Source organism: Mus caroli, chromosome 1 (genome assembly GCF_900094665.2).
Source record: "Mus caroli chromosome 1, CAROLI_EIJ_v1.1, whole genome shotgun sequence".
Taxonomy (NCBI): Eukaryota; Metazoa; Chordata; class Mammalia; order Rodentia; family Muridae; genus Mus; species Mus caroli.
In genome coordinates, this window is record NC_034570.1 from 124,819,342 (window position 1) to 124,843,890 (window position 24,549).

The window sequence follows — 24,549 nt, forward strand, 5'->3', positions numbered from 1 at the left end:
GAGACAGGATTTCTCTGTATAGCCCTGGCTGTCCTGGAACTCACTTTGTAGACCAGGCTGGCCTCAAACTCAGAAATCCACCTGCCTCTGCCTCCGGAGTGCTGGGATTAAAGGTGTGTGCCACCATGCCCGGCTTAGACCTCTTTCTAATTACTTGGCCTTGGGCCAAAATTATAAATATTTGAGACGAGGTCTCACTATGTATCCTGGCTAGTCTTGAACTCACAGAGATCCACTTGTCTGCCTCCTGAGTACTGGAATTAAAAGGTGCGCGCCACCACACCCTGTTATTTTATGACTATTAAATAAGGAACTCAGCAAGGTGCAAGGGACACCGTAGGTAGCATAGCTATGCGTTCTCGATTGTTATGTAAATCTTCTCTTGGCAACTGATGCCTAACCGAGTGGTAGACAGGCAGCAGCTGGTTGTATGCTGTGGAGACGAGAGTCTATACCTTCTTTGCTTTGTGTCCGTCGCCAAGGAGGGCCATGCAGACCTCAGGAGCGATTTCTGTTCTTTTCCTATTGGCCATGCTTATCAGAAAGTTAACATTTTTTTTTTAGGACAATGGCGTTGTGTCTAGAGAAGTTAGGGTCCTTACTCTCCGAATCATAGTGAGTGGACTGTCCTGGGGTAGAATCTGGCTGCCCTGTAGCTGCCCTGTCCTTCTCTGAGGAATAGGATCGGGGAAGGAGTGTGGAGGATCAGGGTTTGGCTTAGACCTGCTCCTGGTACTTTTCCCTCTTGGAGGACTGGACTGTCTCTTACTCTCGAGAAGGTCCCCCGAGGTTTGAGCCTGGAGAACTGGGTGGATGAGGCTCCTCCCTGGGAGAAATTGAGGTCTCGGAGGCCTGGCTCAGCTGTTCACCCATCTGCCCCTGCAGATCGAAGATGGAAATCTGTGGTAAGAAAATGAAACAACAACCTGCCAGGCAGAAAAGGAAGCCAATCAACCAGAGGCTGTCAGTACCTCCTGGAGTTAAGTGAGCCAGAGGCTCCAGCCAGGAAGGCATCTGAGCTCCTGGACTCTTAGAAACAGCTCCTTCTTATTGGCTAGCCCGGCTCCTTCTCCCATGCTGGTCACTGGAGTTACAAGGTGGGTCTCCCGAGGGAGACAGAGAAGCAGGGAACATCAGGCGGGGAAAGAGAGGAGCCGAGGAGAAGAAGCCCAGACAATGAAGGAGCCTGGATGCTGCCGCCTCTGGCATCCCAGAACAAGAGTAAACAAAGCGAGCTAGTGCAACACTGTATTTCTCTCTCCCGGGCTCCTGCGCAGAGCATCCTAGAGCTGCTTCTGTAGAGAGCTTGGCCATGTGACTCACACATGTGAATGGAGAGCCGATCCCTGGCAGAGGGAGACTAGGGAGAAGCAGAAACAGAAGGAGTCGTTTCACCTCGTGCTCCTACTGCATGCATGCTGCTGTGCAGAGCTGGCTTCCACCCGGAGGCTTCTCTGCCTGAACACAGAGCTCCAGGGTATGAGCCGTGGGCAGGCCTTGACTCATCTGTACCCGTTCAGGAAGAAAGGAGCCAACCGGGAGTGATGGGGGTGAGTAGGCTTGGTGAGGTCAGGCTGGACTTGTGCCCAAGTCCCAATGCCTAGCTCAGCACAGGGAGCGCTCTCTAGGAGTGTGAATGTTAGTGAAGGTGTGACTGGACGATGAAGAAGCTGGAAGAGGGGCTGGTCCTTATGGTTCTGGCAGCAAAGGCAATTTGCTAGAAATGTGCTCTAAGTTTAAACAGAGGCTGATGCAGAGCATGTGAGCACTGTTGTGGCATTGCTGTTGCTTTTGGCTGTCCCTGTCCCTGTCACCACATTGCTCAGGTGTCCACTGGGTGATGTGGGAGGGACAGTGGGACAACTGTGCTAGAGTCAGGAGAGTAGGCACAGGGAACCTCATGTGTTTTGGTGTTCTCGGCCTCTTCCCTCAGGCTCTAGACTCGAGTCTCTGCTGCTCTCTTCCTTCCTAGCGCCTTTTATGTTGTGGGCACTGACAGAGCGTTTGTCCCATGCAGACATGGCTCAGTAGGCAGAGGCAAAGGGGAGCTTTATTCATTCAGACTTTTCAAGGCCATGTTCCTCCTGCCTGGCCCAAGAACAGGGTAGACCTGCTCTAGGGACAGGGGATCTGGGTGTCCACGGATGCCCTTTGGTCTGCACAAGCTCAAGGACACAGTCAGAGCTGGGCTCCGTTTCAGCTGGCAGGAGGAGGCACGGAGTTGGAGCTGCAGAGAAAGCTGGCCACTGAGGGGCTGGCCACGAGTGCTGCTGAGCACACTCAACAGCAGAGCAGAGGACAGGTAAAGGGACCCAAGCTAGGGGCAGCTCGGCTGCTTGTACTGGACTCTGAGGGGCTGGACATGGGGAGGAGCCACGCTTCCTGTGGACAGAGGGTCTGCATGCTCAGGGTAGCCTGCGTTTGATTTTGATAGCTTGGCGTGGCTGTTGCTGTTTCTTCTTGTGGTCGTCTTCCAGTATTTGTTCACTGAGATCCTTGAGGGACCAAGTGGCCATCTGGCTGCCCAGGGGCCACCCAGATGCCCAGCTCAAAGTCTGTCGTAGAGCTTGCACAAACTATTCAAACAGTCACTCAAAAGAACTTTCTAGAGCAGTCGTTCTCAGCCTCCCTAATGGTGCAGCGCTAATACCTCATGTTGTGGTGACCCCCAGCCATAAAATTATTTCCATTGCTTCTTCATAACTGTAATTTCGCTATTGCTATGAATCATAATGTAAATATCTGATAATGTAAGATATCTGAAATTCTACCTTTGTGAAACGGTTTGACACCCCTCCCCACAAAGAAGTCACCTTTCTAGTCAGGTAGTGTTTTGATACAATGGTGTATGTGCCCTAGGACTCCCAGGACAGGCAGTTGGACACAAGGCCTCCCAACTCTGGGGACAGAGTTCTAGATTCATCTGAGCAAAGGGTTCATGTGGTGCCCACTGGTTCTTATCAAACCAGAGACATTATCAAGTATGAGTCATTTAATGAGATAACCAAGCCAACCTGGTTTGTTCTGGACTTTCCTGAAAAATGTCCTGTGTGTCAGGAACTCCCTTTAATCCCAGCAAAATGGAGACAGTTAGTCACTGTCTAGGGATTCTCCCTCAGCTAGCCTGCAGCCAGCCCAGTTCCCATTTCTGTTTTGCTCACCGAAGGAAAACATGTCTGTTTCCCACTTATTTTCTGTGTTCTGTGAGCCGACCCCAGAGATCTGGACTCAGAGACAGGGATGTTACCTACCCATGATGCTCCCCAGAGACCTTTCCTGTCTCTCAGGAGTGACATCCACACAGCTACACCTAACAGTGTTCGGGTTAGCTGAGGCCTAGTGTGGAGCAGGCTCCTGCCTGTCTGTGGGGGAGCACGACAATCAAATCTGTGTCAGTTTCTCCTCCCGAATGATACCAAGTGTCATCTGACCATCTGCTCTCCAGTCTCCTTTTCCCAACACAGGCCTAGCTGTTGTCCACAGGTCACATTAAAACACCAGGCTCACAATCTACTTCCCAGTTCAGCACCTTAGACATAAAGCCCTTTGCTCTGTGGTTTCTTGTTTGTTTGCTTCGTTTTGTTTTGTTTTCTCCAGAGGGGGTTTCCTTTTCTTTTTCTTTTCCCTTTTTTTTTTTGTTTTTTTGTTTTTCTTTTTTGTTTGTTTGTTTAATTCTTAGCTCTCTCAAAGATTCCTTTGTTGTTGTTTTTCGTGCGGGGATGGAACCTGGGCCCTTTCCACTGAGCCATGATCCAGTCTGTTTGACTCCTTTCTTCATCTGAGTAGTGATTCAGTTTTCTTGCCTTGGTGTCTGTTTCTTAGTACACTTGTGATTGGGGCCAAAGAATGGCCAGAGCGCAGTGTGCTGTTGTCCGGTCCTGCCCTTCCTCTCATCCCATAAAGGGGTCATTCACACAGGCTCCTTGACTTACCCTATTTATAAATCTCTGCAGCGTGTCTGTCCCTAGTGACAAATGCTAATCCTGTCCACCGTTTCAGCATCTGCAAGTACTGAAAATAAAAAAATATCCTTCCATCTATAGCCCGCAAGTCCACAGCCCTGACTCTCCTAGGGCTGCTTGGCCATCATACCAGTAAGAACTGTCCCATGAGGAGCAGACCCTCAGGTAGCTCCGGCATCTAAGGGGTTGGCCTTAAAGGAGACTCACGGTGTCCGGGTAAGTGCAGCTGGGTTATATTGCACTATGACAGGTTAGGGCGGGGAATGGGAACTCCCATAGAGCCTCCGGTCAGGGCTTACTTAGTTCTCAGTTACTACACTCATGATTGGAACCCAGACATGTCTGTGGCATGCCTTACACTTGGCTGCTGGAGCCAGAGCCCTGCTCTGAAGCCCCTCTGTCCAGTTGCTGCCTACTCCCTACTCTGCCTGGAAGAAGGATTTTAGCTTCATTTTGTCTATTTCCTCCCTCCCCATAGAAGGCAGGTAGCCAGACGGCCGTCTTACTAGGCCACCGAGACAGAGTCCATTGCATTTAGAATGGCACCCCGCGGAAGCACATATTCCATTGCAGTCAGGTAGCATCTGTCTACCCTCTGCCATTTGTCTTTCCACACGTTCTTCCTGTGTGTGGCACCGCACCTCTGTGCTGGGAATGCAGGCATGATTGTGGCAAAGGCTTTAGGCCTCTTACAATACCCTCTTTACCTCAGCTTTCTCTCTGCCTCTGTTGACCTGACTGAGGCAGTGCGGGAGAAGCGGTCCCGTCCATCTCTCCAAAGTTCTCATCTTCATGGTCTGGGACACAGGAGATTGGCTGTGGAAGCCATGTGGCCTGAGTTCCCTGGATGCCCAAGCTGGCAAGCAGAAGGCACATTGGGCACGGTTTGCTGTCTTTTCAGTAGCCTAATACCTTCTGCCTTCCCTGCGTTGTAGGAGTGACCGCGCTGTCGAAAGGAGCCAGTGATGCCCGTGTGCAAAAGCAGAAGTCCTTGTAAGTCAGGTGCTTGATGGAGCAGAGAGGAGACAGTCCTTGGGAAAGTGCAGCCCAGGCACAGAGCTTAGCTTCTTCCAGGAAAGGGTCTGAAGATCACTGCTTTGAGTGCAGGTTTCCCAAGGGCCAAGTGTCTGGTACCTAGCAGTTGCACAGTAGATGGCTGGTATGTGGCAAAGGCTTCTAGTTAATGTTTGCCAAATGGATGTGTCATATGATGGCTCCAGACACTGTAAAGGCAGGGAGGAGATTAAGTCCCATGGAAACACAGACAACAAGGTCATATTTGAACGTAGCCAATGAGGGAGGGCTCCCTGGAAGAGGTGGCTTAGATTTAGGGTGGGAAGAATAATGCATCCTTCAGGATGCTCTGCAGGATGGATGGGCACATTCGAAATCCCAAGGAATGAAGGATCTTTTCTGTGCATTGGGGCTGGAGCAGCCAAACGACAGGGATGAGGTGTAAAGATGAGCTGGACCCGGGCAGCAGCCCACAGTTAGGTTCTGGGGGAGGAAAATAGAGAAGAGCAGAGTAGCTGTGGCTACAATGTGAGGATTATAGTTGTGGCTGGCAGGGGTGTCGGGGTGGGGTAGGGAGCCCCCAAGGCTCCCATCCCCGATGGCTCTTAGTAGTGACCTTAGGGAAGACACCTGCCAAGCCCCCAGTCTGTGCCTCACAGTAATGTCACTGTGAAGTGATGAAGGCTGGGGCCGCAGTCTGATGTGAAATCCGCTGGCCTTCTTAGATAGGGTAGGAGCTGGCCTAGCAATGGACCGGAAGCTGGAGAGAATTCCCAGGATGCATGGTTTTAAAGCCTGAGGTCAATAGTGCCTCATTTCCTCATTTTAAGCAGGAGGCCTGGGCACACACAGGCACTTGCAGTTGAGTTAAATTATGCATCATGAGGCTAAGTGTAGCAGATAACCAGACAGACCTGAAGTCCTGTGTAAGCTCTGTAGTCTGCTGTGTGACTTTGAGCAACTTCCCTAACCTTTCTGACATCACTTTTCCTTTTTTAAAATCTATAAAGTCAAAGTAACAAGATTTTGCCAAAGATCTAACTAAAGTACCGAGAGCTATGCCCCTGTGCACATGGTAAGGAGCCAGAGCTGGGGTGGCTGGAGGTTTCAGTCTATTCTCAACCTTTAGCTTTTTGCTAAAGGGGAGGGGCCAGGAGGCTCTGCAACTCCAGCTTCTTGAGTGACAGGTTGGGCCGCCACGTCCACAGTGTCCTCAGCACAGGGGACACAGGCTCTAAACCTCCCTTATCCTCATGGCAGGCACAGAGTAGAGTGTAAGCCCTTCTTTTCTGATGTTTCCAGCCTAGCAGAGGAGATGGGCTCAGAAACAAAATATGAGGATAATAAGAAACAAGGAGCCTTCTGCAGGAGACTCTGCGGCAGGGATGCGCAGGGATGCGCAGGGATGCAGGAGCGTGGGAGGGTTCAGGCGGGGTCTGAGGGAAGCTGTGCACTTCAGAGGGAAAATAGCAAACACTGTGGACAGAGGCACATGGCAGCCTGGGAGCCTTGGGTCTTCAGGGTCTGTGCAAGGAGGCAGAATTCTGGCAGCTGGTGAGAGCCTTGACTGCCCCTCCTCCCCTCCCCCCTCCCACAGGGGACAGGATTTCACCCTTTAAAGATTGTTAAGTAGGCATGAGGCCCAATCAGCTTGCTCCCTCTCCTCTTCTGGCTCCATCCCATGATGGCCATGTGCAGTCAGTTGACGATCAGAGAGGCTGTATAGCCTGCCTGAGCACACACAGGGTATTTGCTGTGGGGACAGAGTGAGCACTCAGAACCTCTGGTGTCTGTGTTGTGGTGCTTCATGTCCCAACCAGTCCGGTCCGCCTCACTTACTTCCCAGCCTCTGCTGTCCTTGTGGGCAGCCGTGGCCTCTGGCTAGCCCCAGCCTGCCCTCTGGCCATCAAGAACAGCTTTGTTCATTTAAAGAGCCAGGAATGATAGAGTCTGGCTGTCCTCTTCTCAGTTCTTTGGCACGCAGAAGGAGTCACAAGATCACCTGGAATAGGTTCCATCTTCTTTTCCAGGTGCTTGGTGCCTGGCACATGCCGGGCATGGTTAAGGATTTGTTTTTCAAAAGGCCAGGTAAGATGCAGAAGATAGAGGCGGCACTCTGAAGCTTTGGAAGATGCAGAGAGACCCCCGGCTCCTGCTCCATCCTCTCACACTGCGCATCCAGGGCCGGCCCCACGTGCCTTACTGATGTGTGTGGAGCAGGGAAGCAGTCTGTACTGAGGGTCATGTGGGGAGAAGTGGGATTTCGGGAAGGGGGTGGCACAGAGGCTCCCAAGTGTTTGGCAGCACGGCTGTCAGGAAGCCTCCCTGTCTCCTCACCCAAGAGGGAAGCCAGGCTATTAAATGAGGATTTCTAGTTGCTTTTTATAAAGGAGAGCAGTCTGCATCTGCCAGGGCCTTTTCTACAGGACCCTCCTCTGGCCTGGGACCCCTCCACAGTCCATCCAGTGCTTCTGGTGGGGTGTGTGGTAGAGCAAGGGTCCTCACATGAGAAGCACCTCCAAAGTTCACCCTCACCTTGGGGGCTAGGGAGACTCCCAGGCCACTCTTTTCCTGAGTCATTTTCATCACGCAAGCCCAGAGCAGCTGTGCAGCTGTTTCTATGAGTTTGTTAGAACAGCAGAGGTCCCATCCCACCCTTGTCACACCATCTGACCGACAGACACAGGCCGGGCCTCGGAGGATTCCAGGCCTGAGAAGCATAGCCCCGAAGTGAGAGGCCCAGGGGACTCTGCAGTCACATGCCAGACACCAGGGATGCTGTGATGAGGGAGACTCAGCCAGCCAACATATACACTCAGGCCTCACAGTTGGTGACAAGGAGAAAGTTCCTCTACTTGACTTCAGTTTCTCTATTTGTAAAGGGAAAACAGTTGAGGCCAGTCACTGAATGAGATGCAAATGCTTGCTAGGCTTGCGGACAGAGCAGGTGGTAGCTGCTGTCCTTTGGGAGGAGAGCGAATGCTCCATAAAGCGAACAAGATGAGCTGCCCGCTTCTCCTTCTGTTCCCAGCACTGCTCTCTGGGCCAGCGAACACCACGCCACCGCCACCACTGCTTCAGCTGTCTCTCTCCTCCTTCCCCATCCCATGTGATATGCTGCTTTGTCTGTGGGGGTGGGGAGGAACAGAAGGCATCATGCAGGGTGGGACTTGGCATAGACGTTGTCAAGGTGGGGAGAACGTGAGAGCTGGTGTGTGTGTGTGTGAGAGAGAGAGAGAGAGAGAGAGAGAGAGAGAGAGAGAGAGAGAGAGACTCAGTTGTCCATCTACTGGGAGCCCCTCTTCTTTGAAGGGTGCTCACTTTCAGAGTGGCCCTGCAAATCCTGGGACTCATGGGCTGCATGTGGGGGCAGTTGGCTGTCCCGATGTTTGTATCTAGACTGTGGAAAAGATGAGTTAGTACTTATCCCCTAGCTAAGCTCGGCCCACTGTGGTTAACAGAGCCCTCCGTGGCCACCTCTGTGAACTGTCCGTTGTCTGCATCGGTGGTGGAACTTTCTGGACACCATGGGGGAATTCCAGCCATTAGATCATTACATTGCTCGGTTTTAAGGTAAATGAAACACATGAAACCTCCCCTCTCACAGACAAAGGCAACCTTGTCTTAGGCCCTCTTGTCTGTCTTCTCCAAAAGAAATTGGTAGCAAAGTAAAACAGCTGCAGCCCAGAGGTTGAAACCACATCCGAGAGGCCAAGTTTAAATCCTGGCCCTGCTGGGCAATAACGTAACCTCTGTGTGCTTCTGTTTCATCTCTTGTAAAACCAGGATAAGAGGTGTCGGTGTGTGGATTAGATGAGTGAATTTGGAAAGCACTTAGCACTGTGTTCAACCTTCTTGAAGGCACTGCTTATTAATCACTTCAGTCACTTGCTCTAAAGCCAGTGGACAAGCCTGAGCCTTGGAGATCTGACTATGTGTAGCATTACTCTCTCACACAATGGCTTTTTATTTTCTGTCCCCTTGAAGCAGTATATACCTGGTAAGCAGGGCTGTGCGGGCATACCTGTGTACACATCCAGACTGTCCCGAGTGGAGAGGTGTCCAAAGCTTCCATACAGAGCTTGGTCAAGCCCCTTGGTCAAACACTCTATGGCTTACATCATTAACCCCATGTGTGCTTAAGAAGTCACAGATAACACTCCCCCTTCACTAAGCACAGGGCACACTCAGATTTTCTGCCATTTCTTCCAATAAACTGAAAAATAAGGGGCTGGAGAGATGACTCAACAGTTGAGAGCACTGGCTGTCCTTCCTGAGGATCCGTGTTCTAGTCCCAGCACTCACGAGGGAGCTGGTAACGATCTGTGACAGGCATACATGCAGGCAAAAACACACCTGCATACAAACTTAAAAATTAAAAAAGGGCCAGGTATGGCAAAGCATGCCTTTAATTCTAGTACTCAGGAGGCAAAGGCAGATGGGTTTTTGTGAGTTAAGAGGCCAGGCTGATCTACATAGCAAACTCCAGGCCAGCCAGGGCTACACAGAGAAACATGATTTCAAAAAACAAAACAGGAAAAATGTGCTGTTTGTTTATTTAGTGTCCTTTAGAAAAGCTCTTTCTAAAGAGTTCTACAGGAGAAGGGGGCTAGGGGACCCCAAGGGCAATGGGCTTTAGTGGTGATCTAGTGTGAGTGTTGAGCTGAGACAGCTGCAGAGGCCCTCGGTGACCGTGGGATGGGAGGTGTCTGGAGAGCCCACGCTCCTCTGGCAGGGGAGGCCCAGGTGTCAGCGGGGCCGGGCTTTCGCTCTAGGATGGGCAGTTCTGTGGAGACTCCCAGGAGAGGCCTGGCTGGTGCTGGGTACCACCTTACTCCTTGCCCTGAAGATAGCTGAGGTTGAGGTTTACCACGGCTGGGAAGTGTCCAGAGCTACTCTTGAGAACCAAGTGGTGTCTTGCTTGCCCGTGGTACCTCAGGTTTAGATTGAGCTCTTTTGAGTTTAGGGAGAGAGGTGTAGAGATGTTTGTGGCTTTGGACAAGGCTGGAAAGAGCCTCCAGCTCAGGTCTGTGGTTGGTGCTTTGGCTTCTGTCAGCAGCAGGTCCCCCATGATGGATGGGAGTGTTTAAGAGAGAGACGGGGTCACAGGGTCATGCTCTTTCTCTCTTGGGTCACCATTTGGCACCTCTGTGCTTTAGCCCCAGATCAATGGAGCAATTCCCACTGTGGGGACAGCCATGTGTGGCACAAAAGACCGTGACTTCCCTCTGTCTCTCTGCTTTGTAGTGACATTTTAGTTATGCTGACTTTTCCAGGGAGGAGTGTTTGTCTGTCTGTTGTGTGGTGATGAAGGTTGAACCTAGCAACATGGATGTGGTGGGCAAGCATTACCACTCCCAAGCAGTGTCCCCAGGCCTTGGTTTTCTGAGACAGGGTCTTAAGTGTATAGCTCAGGCTAGCCTAGAACTCTCCCTCCTCCCACGTCAGCCTCCCAGTGCGGGGATCGCAGGTGCGTTCCATCACACTTAGATGCGGAATGAGTTTATGTTAGTAAGGTTGATGTCTGTCTTAACTTCCCCAGTGTTCTGGGAATGGGTTTAAATCTTAGCCGTCCATACAAGGATCAAAGCAGTGCTTGGCAGCGTAGGGAAGAGGGGAAGCAGAGGAGACTGTGCCTTTCCAGAAGATTCTTTCATTTTTCTGGAACTTGTTAGCTAAGTTGTCATCCCTAGAGTAGGGAGGAAGGAAAAGCTCTGCCTAGGGGCTGAGCCAGCTCCCGGTTATGTAGAGAAAGCCCCACTCCAGACATCCCGTGCTGACATTGGGGGCTTGGTGAGCGTCTCCTGTGTCCTTGTTCTTCGTGTCCCACAGCTATCTCCCTAGTTCAGTGTGGGTTTCTTGTGGGTTCAGGAATGCTCCAGTAGCCTCTTTTCATTCTGTTATCACGAAAGCCATGGTCACCCAACCTGGGTGTCTTCCCACCATTCTCCTCTGTTCATGAGTTTTAGAAGTTAGGAAAATATCTCAGCGCTCTAGCTGCCCTTGATGGAGCCCATTCTTCCTGTGGGGAGGGAGCACACAGGCAGCGGAGGTCTACTGATGCATGAGACGCTAGCATTTTGTATGTCATCTACACTGTGGGACCCACAGTGGCCTCCCAGTGCCTTCCCAGCACTCCTGTGTGGGGATTGACAGTGGTCCTAACTGTGGAGCATGTCCAGCAGAGTGCAGTGTCCATGCCTATTGCCCTCTGCCATCCTCTGTTACCCCTACCCTGCAATGCGCTTGTGCCTCTTCACTGCTTCCACGATGTACACCTGAGCACCTCTTGGCTCCACCCCTCTAGCTGTCACTATTGCCCCCAGTGAGAGGATGCTTCCTTCATTTATTTTGTCTGTATCCATGTCAAAGATGGAGATGCCTCACTATGGCTGCTTAGGGCGTGCCCACGAAATAAATGACTGAGGTGTGGCCATTTCAGCATGGTAGGGACTTCTGGGGTCTGAACAGCTGGAGAGAATTCCTAGAGGAACTGGCATTTGAGCTCAGCCAAAATCATTGTCTACTGCCTTTTCCTAGGAGATTTGGGGCCCACCTCTCTCTGGGATGGAGAAGTATTTTTCTGGTTACAAGATGATCGATGTGGCTAGAATCCGCCACTTTAAAAGGCAGCTTTCTCTAATGGCTGAGAGATGGTCCACCCAGTGGAAAAGGGAAGAAAATCATTGCAGGCGGTAGGATAGAAATCTCAAGGTCCCTTGAGGAGACATGAAGATGCTATGTTCCATTCGGCTGCTTAGAACACTCACACGCAGAGCGTTTGGAAGATGAGGAGAGAGCTGATACACATTCATTATCCACGTGTCAGCTGGTCGACTCGGGAAAATATGGGTGGTGTACGCTTGTTATCCCAGCACAGGGAAAGCCCCCTACCACTTCCCCACTCCCACTGCTCACCAACCCACCCACTACTGCTTCCTGGTCCTGTCATTCCCCTACATTGGGGCATGGAGCCTTCACAGGACCAAGGGCCTCTCCTCCCATTGATGACCGACAAGGCCATCCTCTGCTACATATGGGGCTGGAGCCATGGGTCCATCCATGTGTACTCTTTGGTTGGTGGTTTAGTCCCTGGGAGCTCTGGGTTTACTGGTTGGTTCATATTATTGTTCCTCCTATGGGGTCGCAACCCCCTTCAGCTCCTTGGGTCCTTGCTCTAGCTCCTCCATTGGGGACCCTGTGCTCAGTCCAATGGTTGGCTGTATTTGTCAGGCACTGGTAGAGCCTCTCAGGAGAGAACTATATCAGGGCCTAAGATTTCAAATGGATGAGTTTAGTATTGGCATGGTGGGCAAGGAGGAAGGGGAAATGTTTGAGATTTTCTGAGCCAGACAGTACCTTGTGAAAATAGGTGTTAACCCCACCCTCCTTCCTGGAGGAAGTTTCTTTAGTTGTAAAGCTTAATGACAGGGTAATAAACTCTCTCCTGTGATCCATTTCAAGCCCTTCATGGTATCAACTTGTGGCCGGTATGATCCAGCTTCTCTAGTTAGGGTGGCTGGACAGGGCCCAGTGGTTAGAAATAGAAGTCACGCTCTGCTTTCTTCAGGAAAGAACCACAGATCATGGCAGAACCAGAGTGTGCTCCAGAGTCCCGAGCAGAACCGGCAGAGCTTGAGAGGGCATGAGGGCAAGGAGGGTGTGGGCTGGTGGGGGCGGGAGCCCTGAAGAATTACAAGCCCTGGATTTGTCCCTGAAGCACAGCTTATCTCTTGTCCCCAGTTGTGGCCTAGGCACTGTCCCTTTGGAGCCCCCACCCCTACCCTAGGTATCAATACAGGCATCTCTGCCTCTGGCTTCACTGTAAGACAGGTCATAGGTGGGTAAAGGCCTCTGCACGGAGAGATAAAGGCACAAGGAAGATGGGATGTGGCCCAGGGAGAGCACAGGGCATGAGGTTAAGGGGTTGAATATATCTTACTCCTTGCTTAGGGTATGCGTTGCTACAGGACAGTGGCAGGTATCTGTTCATTGCTTTGATTGATTTAAGCTAGGGGCAATGGTGACCCGGTAGGTAGAGCTAGTCTAGTCTTTCCCATGTGCCCCTGTGGTTTTGCTAACAGACTATTTCCCCTCCTTATTTCGTGGACAAGTGTTGGATAGGATTCGGGAGACCTCAGACTCTTAAAAAAAGAAAAGAAAAGAAAAGAAAAGAAAAGAAAAGAAAGGAAAACTTCTCTTTACAGGGACCCTCCCCCTCTTCCCCTCTTCCCCGGCTCCCAGAGCAGATGGGGCATTCCATTTAAAAGGTGAAATAGGACAGGGCGAGCCAGGTGCTCTCCCCAGTCGTCTCAGTTAGAAGGAACAGCTGCTGCCCACTCCAGCCATCTCATCATGGTCTTGAGCACACCCACATGTCCTCACTCTAACATGCCAGAGTGGCCAGACAGGGCCCTGGAGCCACGGAGAAAGGCCAGACAAGGAAGCTGCCTCCCAGAAGGCTGTTTCTCTGGACCCCTTCACTTGCCCACCTAGGAGGGTTGCCAGGCCCACATTTCTAGGAGCCCGATTAATACTGTGAGCTGCAGAAATTGCACCCTGTGGGAGTGTGAAGTCTGTGCCAGCGGATAGTAGGAGGGCAGCTCGGGACACTTCTCTGCAGTCAGGCAAACAACAGGGACCTTTCCAGGAAGCTGGGGGAGAGGGAGCTGTCTGTGAGAGGCTCCTGGGTGCCTGTCAGCAGGCAGCTTGAACCGGTTTTGCATTTGCTGTTGATTGCTTAATTAGACACCCACACGGCTCTCCCTGCTAATGACCACAGCTCCCAGAAGATACCCACAGACAAAGTGTGGGTAGTGCAGGGCGTTCCTTAGGACAGCCACCCGAGAGCAAGTGTCTCTCAGGCAGAGCACTGGCGATTCCTCTGGTCCTACAGCCCTCTTGTTAATGACAGAAGAGAGGAAGAAGCAGGAGGTTTAATGTGTGCACTCCAAACCCCAGGCTAAGATCTCCCCTCTTGGGAAACCGGCAGGACATCCCAGTGTCCACAGAGTCCCTAAGCCAGGTGAGCTGAAAAGTGCTGGGTCTGACAGGCCACTGTGCACTGTGGTGGGGGACAGCCATGGTGGGTGCAGCCATCTTTGTGAAGCAGTGTGGAGAGGGAGCCCATGGGAACTTCAGCCACACTCCATCATTGGGGACCTAGAGCTCCAGTTGCCCAGACAGCCAGGAGCACCCAGGAGTTGAAGCTGAGTTTGGAAGTGACTGAAGGGCTCTGCTTGGAAATGTTTCCAAGCCCCTGAGAGGACACTCACACTAAAGGACATGCTGGTCATTTGCTCCTCATGGCTTGGGGCTGCCTGCACGTCCATTTGCCTTTCTTTTTGTGCCAATCTAAGCACTCTTCAGTGCATTTGTGAGGAATAGGACTGGGTGGGACTCTGGACAGAAGACCCCCAACCCTGCTCCCTGTCCTCCTGGCTGAACCAGCCAAATGCTTGTTCCAGAGCTAGGCTGTGCAGAGGATTGCCAGACCCCAGGTCTATATTGCATTTGTGTTGCTCAGGCAGTGGTCAGCCTCAGGTACTCCTGAGGGCTGCAACCTGCTGTGAGCCCTGCAACCTGGCTCCTGCAGAGGCTGAAGGCAGGCAGCTGAGCCAGGGACAGGCCACACTTGTCCTCCTCTGGTGGCCGAGATGTGAGCATTTGGGGCTGGATGGCTTTTGGCCTGTTTTCCCCCAAGCCAGGAGGGAATGGATACCTCCAGAGGACAGAACCTGACAAAGGCCTGCCTGCTGTTCCTCTCTTCCAAGCTCAGGAACTCTCTCTTGGGGTGGGAAGGGGGCGGGGTTGACAAACGAAGGGAGTGGAGGGAGGGAGGGAGACTAGGAAACAAGTAATCCCACCAACAGTGTAGTCTGACCGCTTTCATGTTGGGAAGCAGGAAAAGGCATAATATTCAGTTTTATTCAATTTAATGTGTGTGTGTTGAGTGTATTTGTGCTGGTGTGCATGCAGGCATGCTCGCTGGTGTGCATGCATGGGGGGGGCAGAGGTCATTGTCCTGTGTAGTCTTTAGTCACTTCTCTTTATTATTATTGTTATTATTATTATTATCATTATTGGGAAGAGGCTTTTTAATGAACTTGGGACTTCCCATCCGGGCTGCTCAGACTGAGCAGCAAATCACTGGGAGCTACCAGTTCCTACCATGCCAGTGTTAGGGTTACAGTTTCGTGTCACCAATGCCCAGTTTTTCATGTGGGTGCTGGGTGTGTGTGGGAGAGAGAGAGAGAGAGAGAGAGAGAGAGAGAGAGAAAGAGAGAGAGAGATTATTCCATAACAAATCTCCCTTTTGCCTACCTCAGATCTACCCCAGTCCCCTTAGAATGGCCTTCATTACCTGTGCATACTGTGCTCTTCCTAGGATACTGAAGATACACTAAGTTAAGGAGTGGGTCAGCTAAGTATGATTGTGAGCTAAACACAGCCTACTATCTAATTCTGTGTGCTCTGTAAGGTAACAGTGGTGTTTATATTTTAAAAACCTGGAAACCCACCAAAACTAGATTATCATTTTGTCAGCAGCTCTGTGGGTGCTGGGAAATGAACCCTGGTCCTCTACCAGAGCAGCCAGGGCTCTTAACCACTGAGCCATGCATGTCTCTAGCCCTTGAACACTATTTTGTACATATAAAAACTATCTGAAATTCAGGTCTTAGTGAGACTTTTGTGGACACTCCCATGCTGTCCCATTTCTGTCTGTCTACTGCTCTCCCACCCTGGGAATGCTGATTTGGTGCGATGGAGACTGTGCCCTGGAGGCAGACATCTACCCTTTAACCTAACATTTGTTGACTTCAGTTCTAACCATCTCAGTAGTCATAATCATTTTTAACCCAGTATTGGGGATGAAGCTCATTGGGAGGACATTTATTCCGAATGCACAAGTTCTTGGGGTCTCCATTCACTCGCCCCATTATTTGAATTCAAATAGTAGAATGCTAAATTCACTTCACCTTCCACTCACTATCTCTTGGAGACCATGCCATATCAACCATTGTCAGAGGGTGGGTAAGCTTCATTTGACTTTAGAAAGGCTAAGTTTAAGAAGAAGCCTGGCTGCCCTCCTGGAAATGCTGAATAGGAAGTTGTGCTCCTGGAGATCAAGCGTGGAGCCTGAAGAGGAGCCCGTGAGAGACAGCGGCAGGGAGGTCAGCCACCTGAGTCTGTCACCTTGGCCTACAGATCAAAGATTTCCCCCAGCAGACATGAAACATTGCATTGTGCCGACTGGGCCAGGGACACTCCAGAGGTCACCAGGCTGGCTGTCAGAAAGTGGATGGAGAAACAGGAAACCAAGCCTTGAGGGAACAGTAAATAGTAAGGTCGTTGACTGGTCTCTCCTGAGTCAGAAGAAAAGCAATAAAGTTGGGTGTGGCATTGTGATGGGGAGGGACAGTGGGTACCTGCTGAGTGTCTGATGTACACCTCCTGCCTGCAACACCTTCTCTTATTGAACCGGTACCCTGAGGTAGCATCGCTAACATCATTTTACAGATGAAGACATTTAGACTTAGAAGTCAAGGGACCATTCCCCAAAGTCAGCAAGTAAGAGTATCAGGCTTTAAAGCTTTCTCTTTCCCTTCTGCCAACCAAGGATGCCAAGTCAGGCTGGCAGGCCCTCTCCAGCTTTGCCAGGCCATTCCATTTCTGGCTTCTACATTTGTCACCATGACTGCTACCATCTTTTGCCGTTTTCACGTTTCCTGATTGAGTTGTCTGTGCCAACATAAGGGAAGGGGGTGGCCCTCTGAGGGTGCTATGCAGAACATTGGAGAAGGAGAGGAGAGAAAGGTGTATTTAAAAACTTCTGTATGTCAGACCCACATCTTCTACCAGAACAATTTAAAAAAAAAAAAAGAATCCCAAAATCTTTGCTCCTAATCTGGAAGTTTGGCCTGCATTGTTATGGCTGTGACCACTTTGGTACCAGGACCTGAAATGCTGGTGGGCATTGGGGTTGAGAAAGTGGTAGACAGCTCCTGGCAGGACTGTCTGTGTGCTTGCTCAGTTGGCTGGGCTTGCTTTCAGTAGCTACTGCAGCTAGGGGGCTGTCTGCTACTAGGGAGCAAGCCAGGAGCACCAGAAGGCAAGGCGGGCAGTAGGCGGCGGCAGGCCGGGGAGCAGGGCCCTCCTTGGTTATGTAGGACCCAGCCAACCTGCAGCTCCAGACTCCACATATCACCTTTTCAGAGTTCTTCTCTTGGGTTTTCAGCCAGTGTTTCTTCAGTTAGCACTGGAGGGAGGGGAGAGCAAGAGCTCTGATGTGAGAGCCTTGCCTGAAGGCCAGGGGAAATTCTTCATCCCAGGCTCCTTTTCTTTCTCATGGGAGCTGAAGCCAAGGCAGCTGTCACAGCTGCCACCATGGGCACTTTTCTTGGAACAGGAGTGCTGCTTCTCCTCTTCTCAGTCAGCGAGTGCTCTGCGTCTCTCAGCTGGGCTCTAACTCTCAGCATGAAAGGTAAAATTAGGGAGCTTGGAGGTGTTAGCTAGGAAGGACTGGGGCTACCCAAACCTTCCAGAGAACACCAGAGAGAGGACTATGTCACTGTAAAGGGGTGTCCATTCATGGCAAGGATGCAAGTCTCCCTTACCCCCTCTCCCTTTCAGGTGTCCCCACTTTTCTCCTAACAAATATGATCCTGGATCCCTCGTCCTTGGGGCCTTCCATGGAGCTATCTCATTTTTGGAGTGAAATACGGATATCGATGTACTTGGAGTAAGGGATCAGAGAGAGGCCTTACAGAGGTGGGTCTGTAGTGGAGTGTCCAGTGAACTCATGTCTCCGGGAGAGCTTTGGCATGGCAGGCACTTGGCTCCCTTCTGGTGTAGCTAAACTAACCAATGGCTTCCGGCATGATCTCCATGTACAGTTACTTTGAACCAGCAGGGAGAGTCAGAGCTGTGAGAGACAAATGCCAGGAGCACTTTCTTCTCAGTGCAGGGCAGGAGGGAGGCCAGTGCCTTAGGTGGGTGGGGCTGGCATTATGCCTGGATACAGATATTTGGACGGGAAAGTGATTAGTGGCGGAGGGTGAGGCTGGCTGAATGCTGTTCTGGGTTTGCGTGTTATCAAGCCGCAAGAGGCAGAACTCGGCAGACTCCCTAAGAGAGGCTGATGGGCAGGCGGCTTTGGTTTGCTGCCAGGGCCCATTTGAGCGGTAACCGGTCTTGTGGGCAGTACATGCTGTGAGACAGGATTTAGCCGGGATCTGGCTGGGATGGTGGGTGGGCCGGGATGAATGGGGCTCAGTGAGAACATGGAGGTGGGTTTTGAAAAGTAGATTTGGGCGTGATGAGATATGCATTAGAAGAGCTAGAGACAGACCTGGAGTGGTTGGAAATGAATAACAGGGGGTGCTGGGGGATGTTCTAAAGTTGCAACTGCCCAGGAGTTCTCTGCTCCCTGTGGAGATGTAATCTGGAGGAGAAAACCAGGGTTGCCTGCTGCCTTTGAGGAAATTGGTGTGTGAGTGTGTGATAGGCAGTGTGAATCTGGCAAAAACATTTTGAACCCAGGAACTCAGTGCCATGAGGTGGGGATAGGATGGGCCAAGCATACTGCCCCTCAGTAACAGTGTAATTAGCAGTTTGTGTGGTGTGGTTATTTTTTAAATTGTGGGAATTTAAAGAAAAATATTTCTCATTTATGTCACCGGCTTCTTCTAAATAGAATTTCCAGTGTTGATTGATTGGTAGAAGCCTCCGTGTAGGGTTCTGGACCACAGGCAGCAGCAACAATCATTGGTTGTATCAGTATTCCAGCTCAGAGCCACAGCAATGTGTGTCCACTCTGGCTGCTCCCTGTGAGAATCAGCAAACTCATGATCCAGTCCCTAACCCAGTTCCTAATCACACGCTGGTCCTGGTGCATGTCCCTCTGGTCCCTCAGCTCCATTCTTTATGTGCCTCCCTCTGCTGGTTCACCCCACCCCCCACCCCCACCCCAGCCAAGTGTAGAAACCGCTCCTTAGGGTGGAGAAGCCCTACTCTGTGGCCTCCAACGGTGTCTTGCTGATGGGATGCTCACAGCCACGCCCACAGCCTACTGAATATCTCAGTTATTATTTATCACCTCAGCCAAATTGTCTTTCTGTCTTCAACTTGAATTATTTAAAATGTAAAGAGGACAATAAAATTAGAGTCTCATAGAAGCCTGGGGATCCAGGGTGGAGAGGGAGCCTCGGTGAACATTAAATCATAAAGTTACCAAACCCTTCCTGGTGCTCTGTAGTTGGCGTGGTATCTTCCCAGAGGCTAAGTTAACATGCTTGTGGTTTCCACCCCCACCCATGGCCTGCACCAAGGGAGGCCAAAATCTCCAAAGTTTAGGATCTTTTTTCTTAACTCTTATGCTCAAATTAAAAACAGTCATAGAGAGGTCATCTGCCCTTTGAGTCCCAAGTTTTCAAGTTTTGGCCTATGGCAGATAAGATGAATTGAGAAAAGCAAAGAGAATGTACTTTTCTTTTTCTCTTCCTTCCTTCCTTCCTTCCTTCCTTCCTTCCTTCCTTCCTTCCTTCCTTCCTCTTTCTTTCTTTCTTTCTTTCTTTCTTTCTTTCNCTTCCTTCCTTCCTCTTTCTTTCTTTCTTTCTTTCTTTCTTTCTTTCTTTCTTTCTTTCTTTCTTTCTTTCTTTCTTTCTTCCTTTCTTCCTTTCCTTCCTTCTTCCTTTCCTTTCCTTCCTTCCTTTCTTCCTTTTCCTCTCCTTCTCCTCCTCCTCCTTCTCTTCTTTTCCCTCTTCCTCCTCTTCTTCTTTTTGAAAGCAAACTGTATTTCGTGTGAAGGACTTCTCTTGTGATGAGAGATGTATTAAAGTATCCTGAGGTTACAGCTTTCTGTCTTTTCTGGGTGGACAGTGAGAAGAGACGGTAGTTGGGCTTTATGATTTCCTTATTTGGCAAAAAACAAAAGCTTGGCAGCCTTACATTGGTTCCTCAAATTTCAATATTTGAAGTCTTACTGGCCCATGAAATCCACAGATTTTGCCTCCAGCATTTTCTCTAAGCGGATCCTCTGTGAAGGCCTCCGTCGGGCAGCCTCCTGCAGGCTCAGTTTCTGATCCCATCCTGGCCCCCTTTCTCTGCAGCCCTCATGCCCAGGGAGTTCAAACTGAGTTTTGGCTTCCCTGCAGTTTCCAAGATGAAGGAGGTTTCCTCTCTAAAACAAGGCCACTGGCCAGGGGTCAGCTCTTACTTCCTCTTCCGTGTCCTGAATGCCTCCAATGGAGACTCCTTTCCAGCTGCTGGGCTGGGGCTTGTAGCCCCAGAGTCCAGAGTCATCTTTTGGAAATGATGATATCATCTGCCCTTGGAAACCACAGAGGGGATTTGTGGAGTATATTTTGGGAGCAGTACACAAGGTCTGTTTTGCACTTGGGAGTCTTGGTACCTGGTATCAGTCATTTATAAACATCTCTTTATGTGGCTAGGGAAGGGACATTTACAATGTTCAATTTCTAGTGCTGGAAGTCTCCACTTCTCTTGAGCTCTCAACTATAGATGGTTACTCTTCCAAATCGGAGGCTCCCAGAGGCCTTAGAGCATCAGAATCACTCCCCTTCTGAGGATTTAGACCTGAGAGTCTGAAAAGTATGTGGGATTCCCCAGGCAGGTCCCCAGTTACCAGACCCTTAGGCTTGTGGTTTCTCTGAACATGTGCGTAGACTTGTAGGTGCAGAAGCATTGGGGGGAGATAAAGTTGGAACCACCCTGGAAATTGAACTGGGTTCTCTTTTTATGAGGTGTATTTTTTTTGGCCCTTTCTCAGAAGCACAAATTAGGCTCTTCTAGTTCAAGAAATTTCTATATTAGGCAGGTTGTTATGTTGAAGGAGTATGTGGTAGACCATAAGCTCTCCTTGGGCACAGAGAAGTGTGGTGATCTTGTCTGAGGTTGCATAGGGCTCTGGTCCCAGAGGTCAAGCCCAGGTGCCAGAGAGTCTCTTCTCTGCAAGGTTTCTGGAATGGTGATATGGTAAAGCCTGAACCCGGAGCTTCTGGCAGATACTATGGGCTGTTCAGACTAGCTGCAGGGGGAGGAGGGGCACAAAACAAAAGCGATGCAAGAATGGCACATTAAAGATCTCAGCCACTTGAGAGAAAACAGTAGAACGGGGCCATCTCATGGTTTACTGAAGTTTGGGGAAGGCCAGTGATGGTGACAGATACTTCTCTTAAGTCATCTCTGGTTGCTTCTCCTACTGGTGGCAGCTTTCTTCAAAAAGCCTTTGATATGAGCTGGGTGTGGTAGTACCTACCTTTAATCCCAGCACTTGGAAGTCAGGGAGGTGGGGTTCTGGGAGATGGACATTTTCCTGTTCCACACAGTGAGTTTCAGCCCAGCCAGAGTTAGTGAGACCCTGACTCAACCCAAAAAACGAAATAAAACAACACAAAATATAAACCCCTTATTGCTATGGGCTCCCAGCTCCTTGCTGGAGTTGAGCCCAGGGCCTTGCTCCTGCTCCATCACAGCGATCCACTTTAAGATCTTCTAATAAAATTTTGTGTGTGTGTGTTTCTACATATGGGTGTGTGCACACGAGTACAAGGGCCTATAGAGTCTAGAGGGTATAACTACAGGTAGTTATAACCTATATAACATGGATGCTGAGAACTGATCTCTGGTTTCTAACAAGAGCAGTATGTGCTCTTAACCATCGAGCCATCTCTCCAGTCACCCCCCGGTCCCAATTAGTTTTTATTTTGAGATAGGGTTTGACAATGCTACTCAGATGGACCTTGAACTTGCTATGTTCAAGAGAGGCCTTGAACTTATAATTCTCTTGCCTCCCTCCATAATGGCTAGGGTTATAGGCATACAGCATCAAGCTTGGCTGATAAAATTTTCTCCTGGCTTTGAGTAGGTCTAGAATAGAGAGTCAGAGAGTCCAGCCAAGTTCTTGGAGATAAGAATTTCCTTAAAGATATTCAAGCCAAGAGAGAGGGCAGATATGTGGTCCATTCAGCATGCCTTCTTTTGGATGCAAAGGTCAAGAAGGTATTGCCTTAGCTTTCCAAGCTTCGCCATGGGTTCCAAGGCTCCAGAGCTAGGGTAACCTCTAATCACACATGATATCAAACTGCTCAACCCCTTTTTCCTGGCTTTGGAGACTTCTGAGTTTGATTGCCATACACAATGTAGTTCTCCATGTGGTAGATAGGGGATCCTCCCCAGGAACTTCAGGAAGACTTCACTGTTCTATGGGATGGAGCTTATGCTACCAGAGTTAGAAATCAGGACATCTGGCCAATGGTTGATGTGTGTTGGGGGGGGAGGTGTGGCTTGAGGTAGCAGGATGGAGCTATGTGTTGGGCAGATCCAGGACCAGATCTGGGAAGCTTATTGGGATGCCCGGGTCTCTAAGAAAGTTGATCATAGACTGCTCGTCAGTAAGTCCCTAAAATGAGTGACCAGAGCCAAGAGACTTGAAGAGAGGAATTGCTCAACACTACTTGCTGTTATTGACTAGAACTGGCTTCCCATATAAAAATCTCCTGGGGCCATGAGATGGCATCAGAAGAAACATGCCAAACCTGTTCCACTGGATGGTGGCGTGTTTGCTTCCCGTTCACCTGTGGAACACCCCATCTTCAGCACCTCCTAATGCTCAGAATCCTTTCCTCTCATTGGTCCAAGTTCCCGCAAGCTCAGATCCCCCTTCTTTCAGCGTTTGCCATATTTGGGCCATTTATCCCCCTAGGGATGCCCGTAGGGCACAAGCAGTGCAGATAAAGCCAGGAGAAGGTGGAGAAAGCGCCCGATACCCAATGAGGTGGGGAGTTGGGAGGCATGTTTGGAATCTTCAGGCATGTCTATACCTGAGGCTCAACCAAATAACAGCATCACATTGCCTCTGCCAGATCCACTCAGGGTAGGCAAGCAGCAGGCTTTCATGAAGGGCTGGGCTTTGACTCTTCTCCCCAGCCTCATGCCAACTTGAATTCCTGAGAGCCAGCTGCAGGTCCCAGGAACCCGGAGACCCTCTCCAGGTTGGTGATAAGGCAGATGGCTGTCAGCATCTTTAGCTTAAATAACTCTGATGATTGCCCTGAAACCTCTGTCTTTGGGGAGGGGACTAGAGAAGGGGTTTATATAGCTCCCCACTCCTTTGCAGGGCCTGAGGATTTTAGGGTGATAGTCACAGTACATACACTCTACTATGTAAAAGCCCAACAGAGTCTGGAGTAGTTTTTCAGCCATTTTGCTTGTTGGTTTGATTGTTCATTTGTTTGTTTGTTTGTTTGTTTGATTTTGGGACAAGGTCCTCTATGTAGCCCTGGCTGTCTTGGAACTCACTCTGTAGGTAGAACTCAGAGATCTGCCCTCTTCTGCTTCTAGTGCTGGGATTAAGACATGTGACATATGCCTGTCCTCTGTAGTCATTTTAATGTATTTGTGGCAAGACTGATTTCAAGAGTCACAGAAGTGGAAGAGAGTCTGTAAGGAGACTCAGGCCAGGTCAGGTCATGTTTCCTTGCCAGATAGGTTCATGTCTGGTTGTTGATTACTGCCGCCGGATCAGGAGAAAGGCTTGTCTGAGGTGTTCTCTGCTTTTGGAATGCTTTGAAGGCACTGTGACTGTGTAGTGCCTTATGTAATCGTCTAGGTCAAAACTAATCTTCCCATTTCACAGACAGGGAAGGTAGGGCTCAGAGGGACTTAGGACTCTGCATACATTTGGTTGGTAAGAATCTGAGCTGTGATTTCAGTCCAGGTCCATTTGTCATGGAGTCGGAGCATTTTCCACTGTGGCATGAATCTTACCCCTCTAGGTGTGAGTGGAGGATTGGTGAGGGAGGGATGAGAGCATCCCTGCCTTGGCATCTTTCCCCACTGGGAAGGCACTTTCTGATAGGCATCATTTGTCAACTCGTACATTGACTTCTGTGACCCTAGGAGGCAGATAGCCCAGCAGAGAAGCTAAAGTTGAGCTCGGTTTGTGGCTTACAAGAAGAATCCAGCTGGCTTTGTGGGGGCCTTGAGAGCCAGGAACAAGTGTGATCATGTGTAATGAGAGAAGAGCCATCCACAGCGGAAACAGCTCTGCACAGAACTACTAGTGTGCCCTGTCTGGAGAAGTCTTGCATGGAGTTGAGCCATCTGTAGAAGAGTTTTCAAGCATCGCTATTCTCAGATTAGCATGAAAGGAATGTACAGCTTGAAACAGGGGGGATTCAATTAGAGGGTCTCACTGGTCTTCATTAGCACTGTGAAAAAAAAAACAGTCAAAGAAAGTGCTAATTCAATCTGGTGACGACTCAGCCTGCATTTAACTCTTCATCGGAGAGATTGACATCGCTCTGTTGTTTGGATGATGGTGTGAGGGAATGGGCAATGGCATAGCCTCACCTACCTTCTCAGTGCTTTCAGATGGCCGCTCCTATGTTGAGATGACTCTGCATCAGGCAAGAATTGAACTTTGAGCAGAGCAGTGGTGGCACACACCTTTAATCCCAGCACTTGGGAGGCAGAGCCAGGCGGATTTCTGAGTTCAAGGCCAGCCTGGTCTACAGAGTGAGTTCCAGGACAGCCAGGGCTACACAGAAAA

At 50.2% G+C, this 24,549-nt stretch overlaps 1 protein-coding gene across 10 annotated transcripts in view; it reads left to right on the forward strand.

Moving 5' to 3' along the window:
• Positions 1-24,549, forward strand: part of Plekha6 (pleckstrin homology domain containing A6) — a 134,493-nt gene that overhangs the window by 40,331 nt on the left and 69,613 nt on the right. For 5 of the 10 annotated variants that reach the window (XM_029481845.1, XM_029481842.1, XM_029481849.1 and 2 more), the window contains exon 1: positions 2,280-2,302. The exons of 1 other annotated variant lie outside the window; for it this stretch is intronic. The gene's annotated coding sequence lies outside the window, so the exon portion shown is untranslated. Of the gene's footprint in view, positions 1-2,279; positions 2,303-13,788; positions 14,002-17,659; positions 17,748-24,549 lie in introns of those variants that run through there. 4 more of the 10 variants (XM_029481864.1, XM_029481865.1, XM_029481855.1 and 1 more) reach the window with 3 other exon arrangements.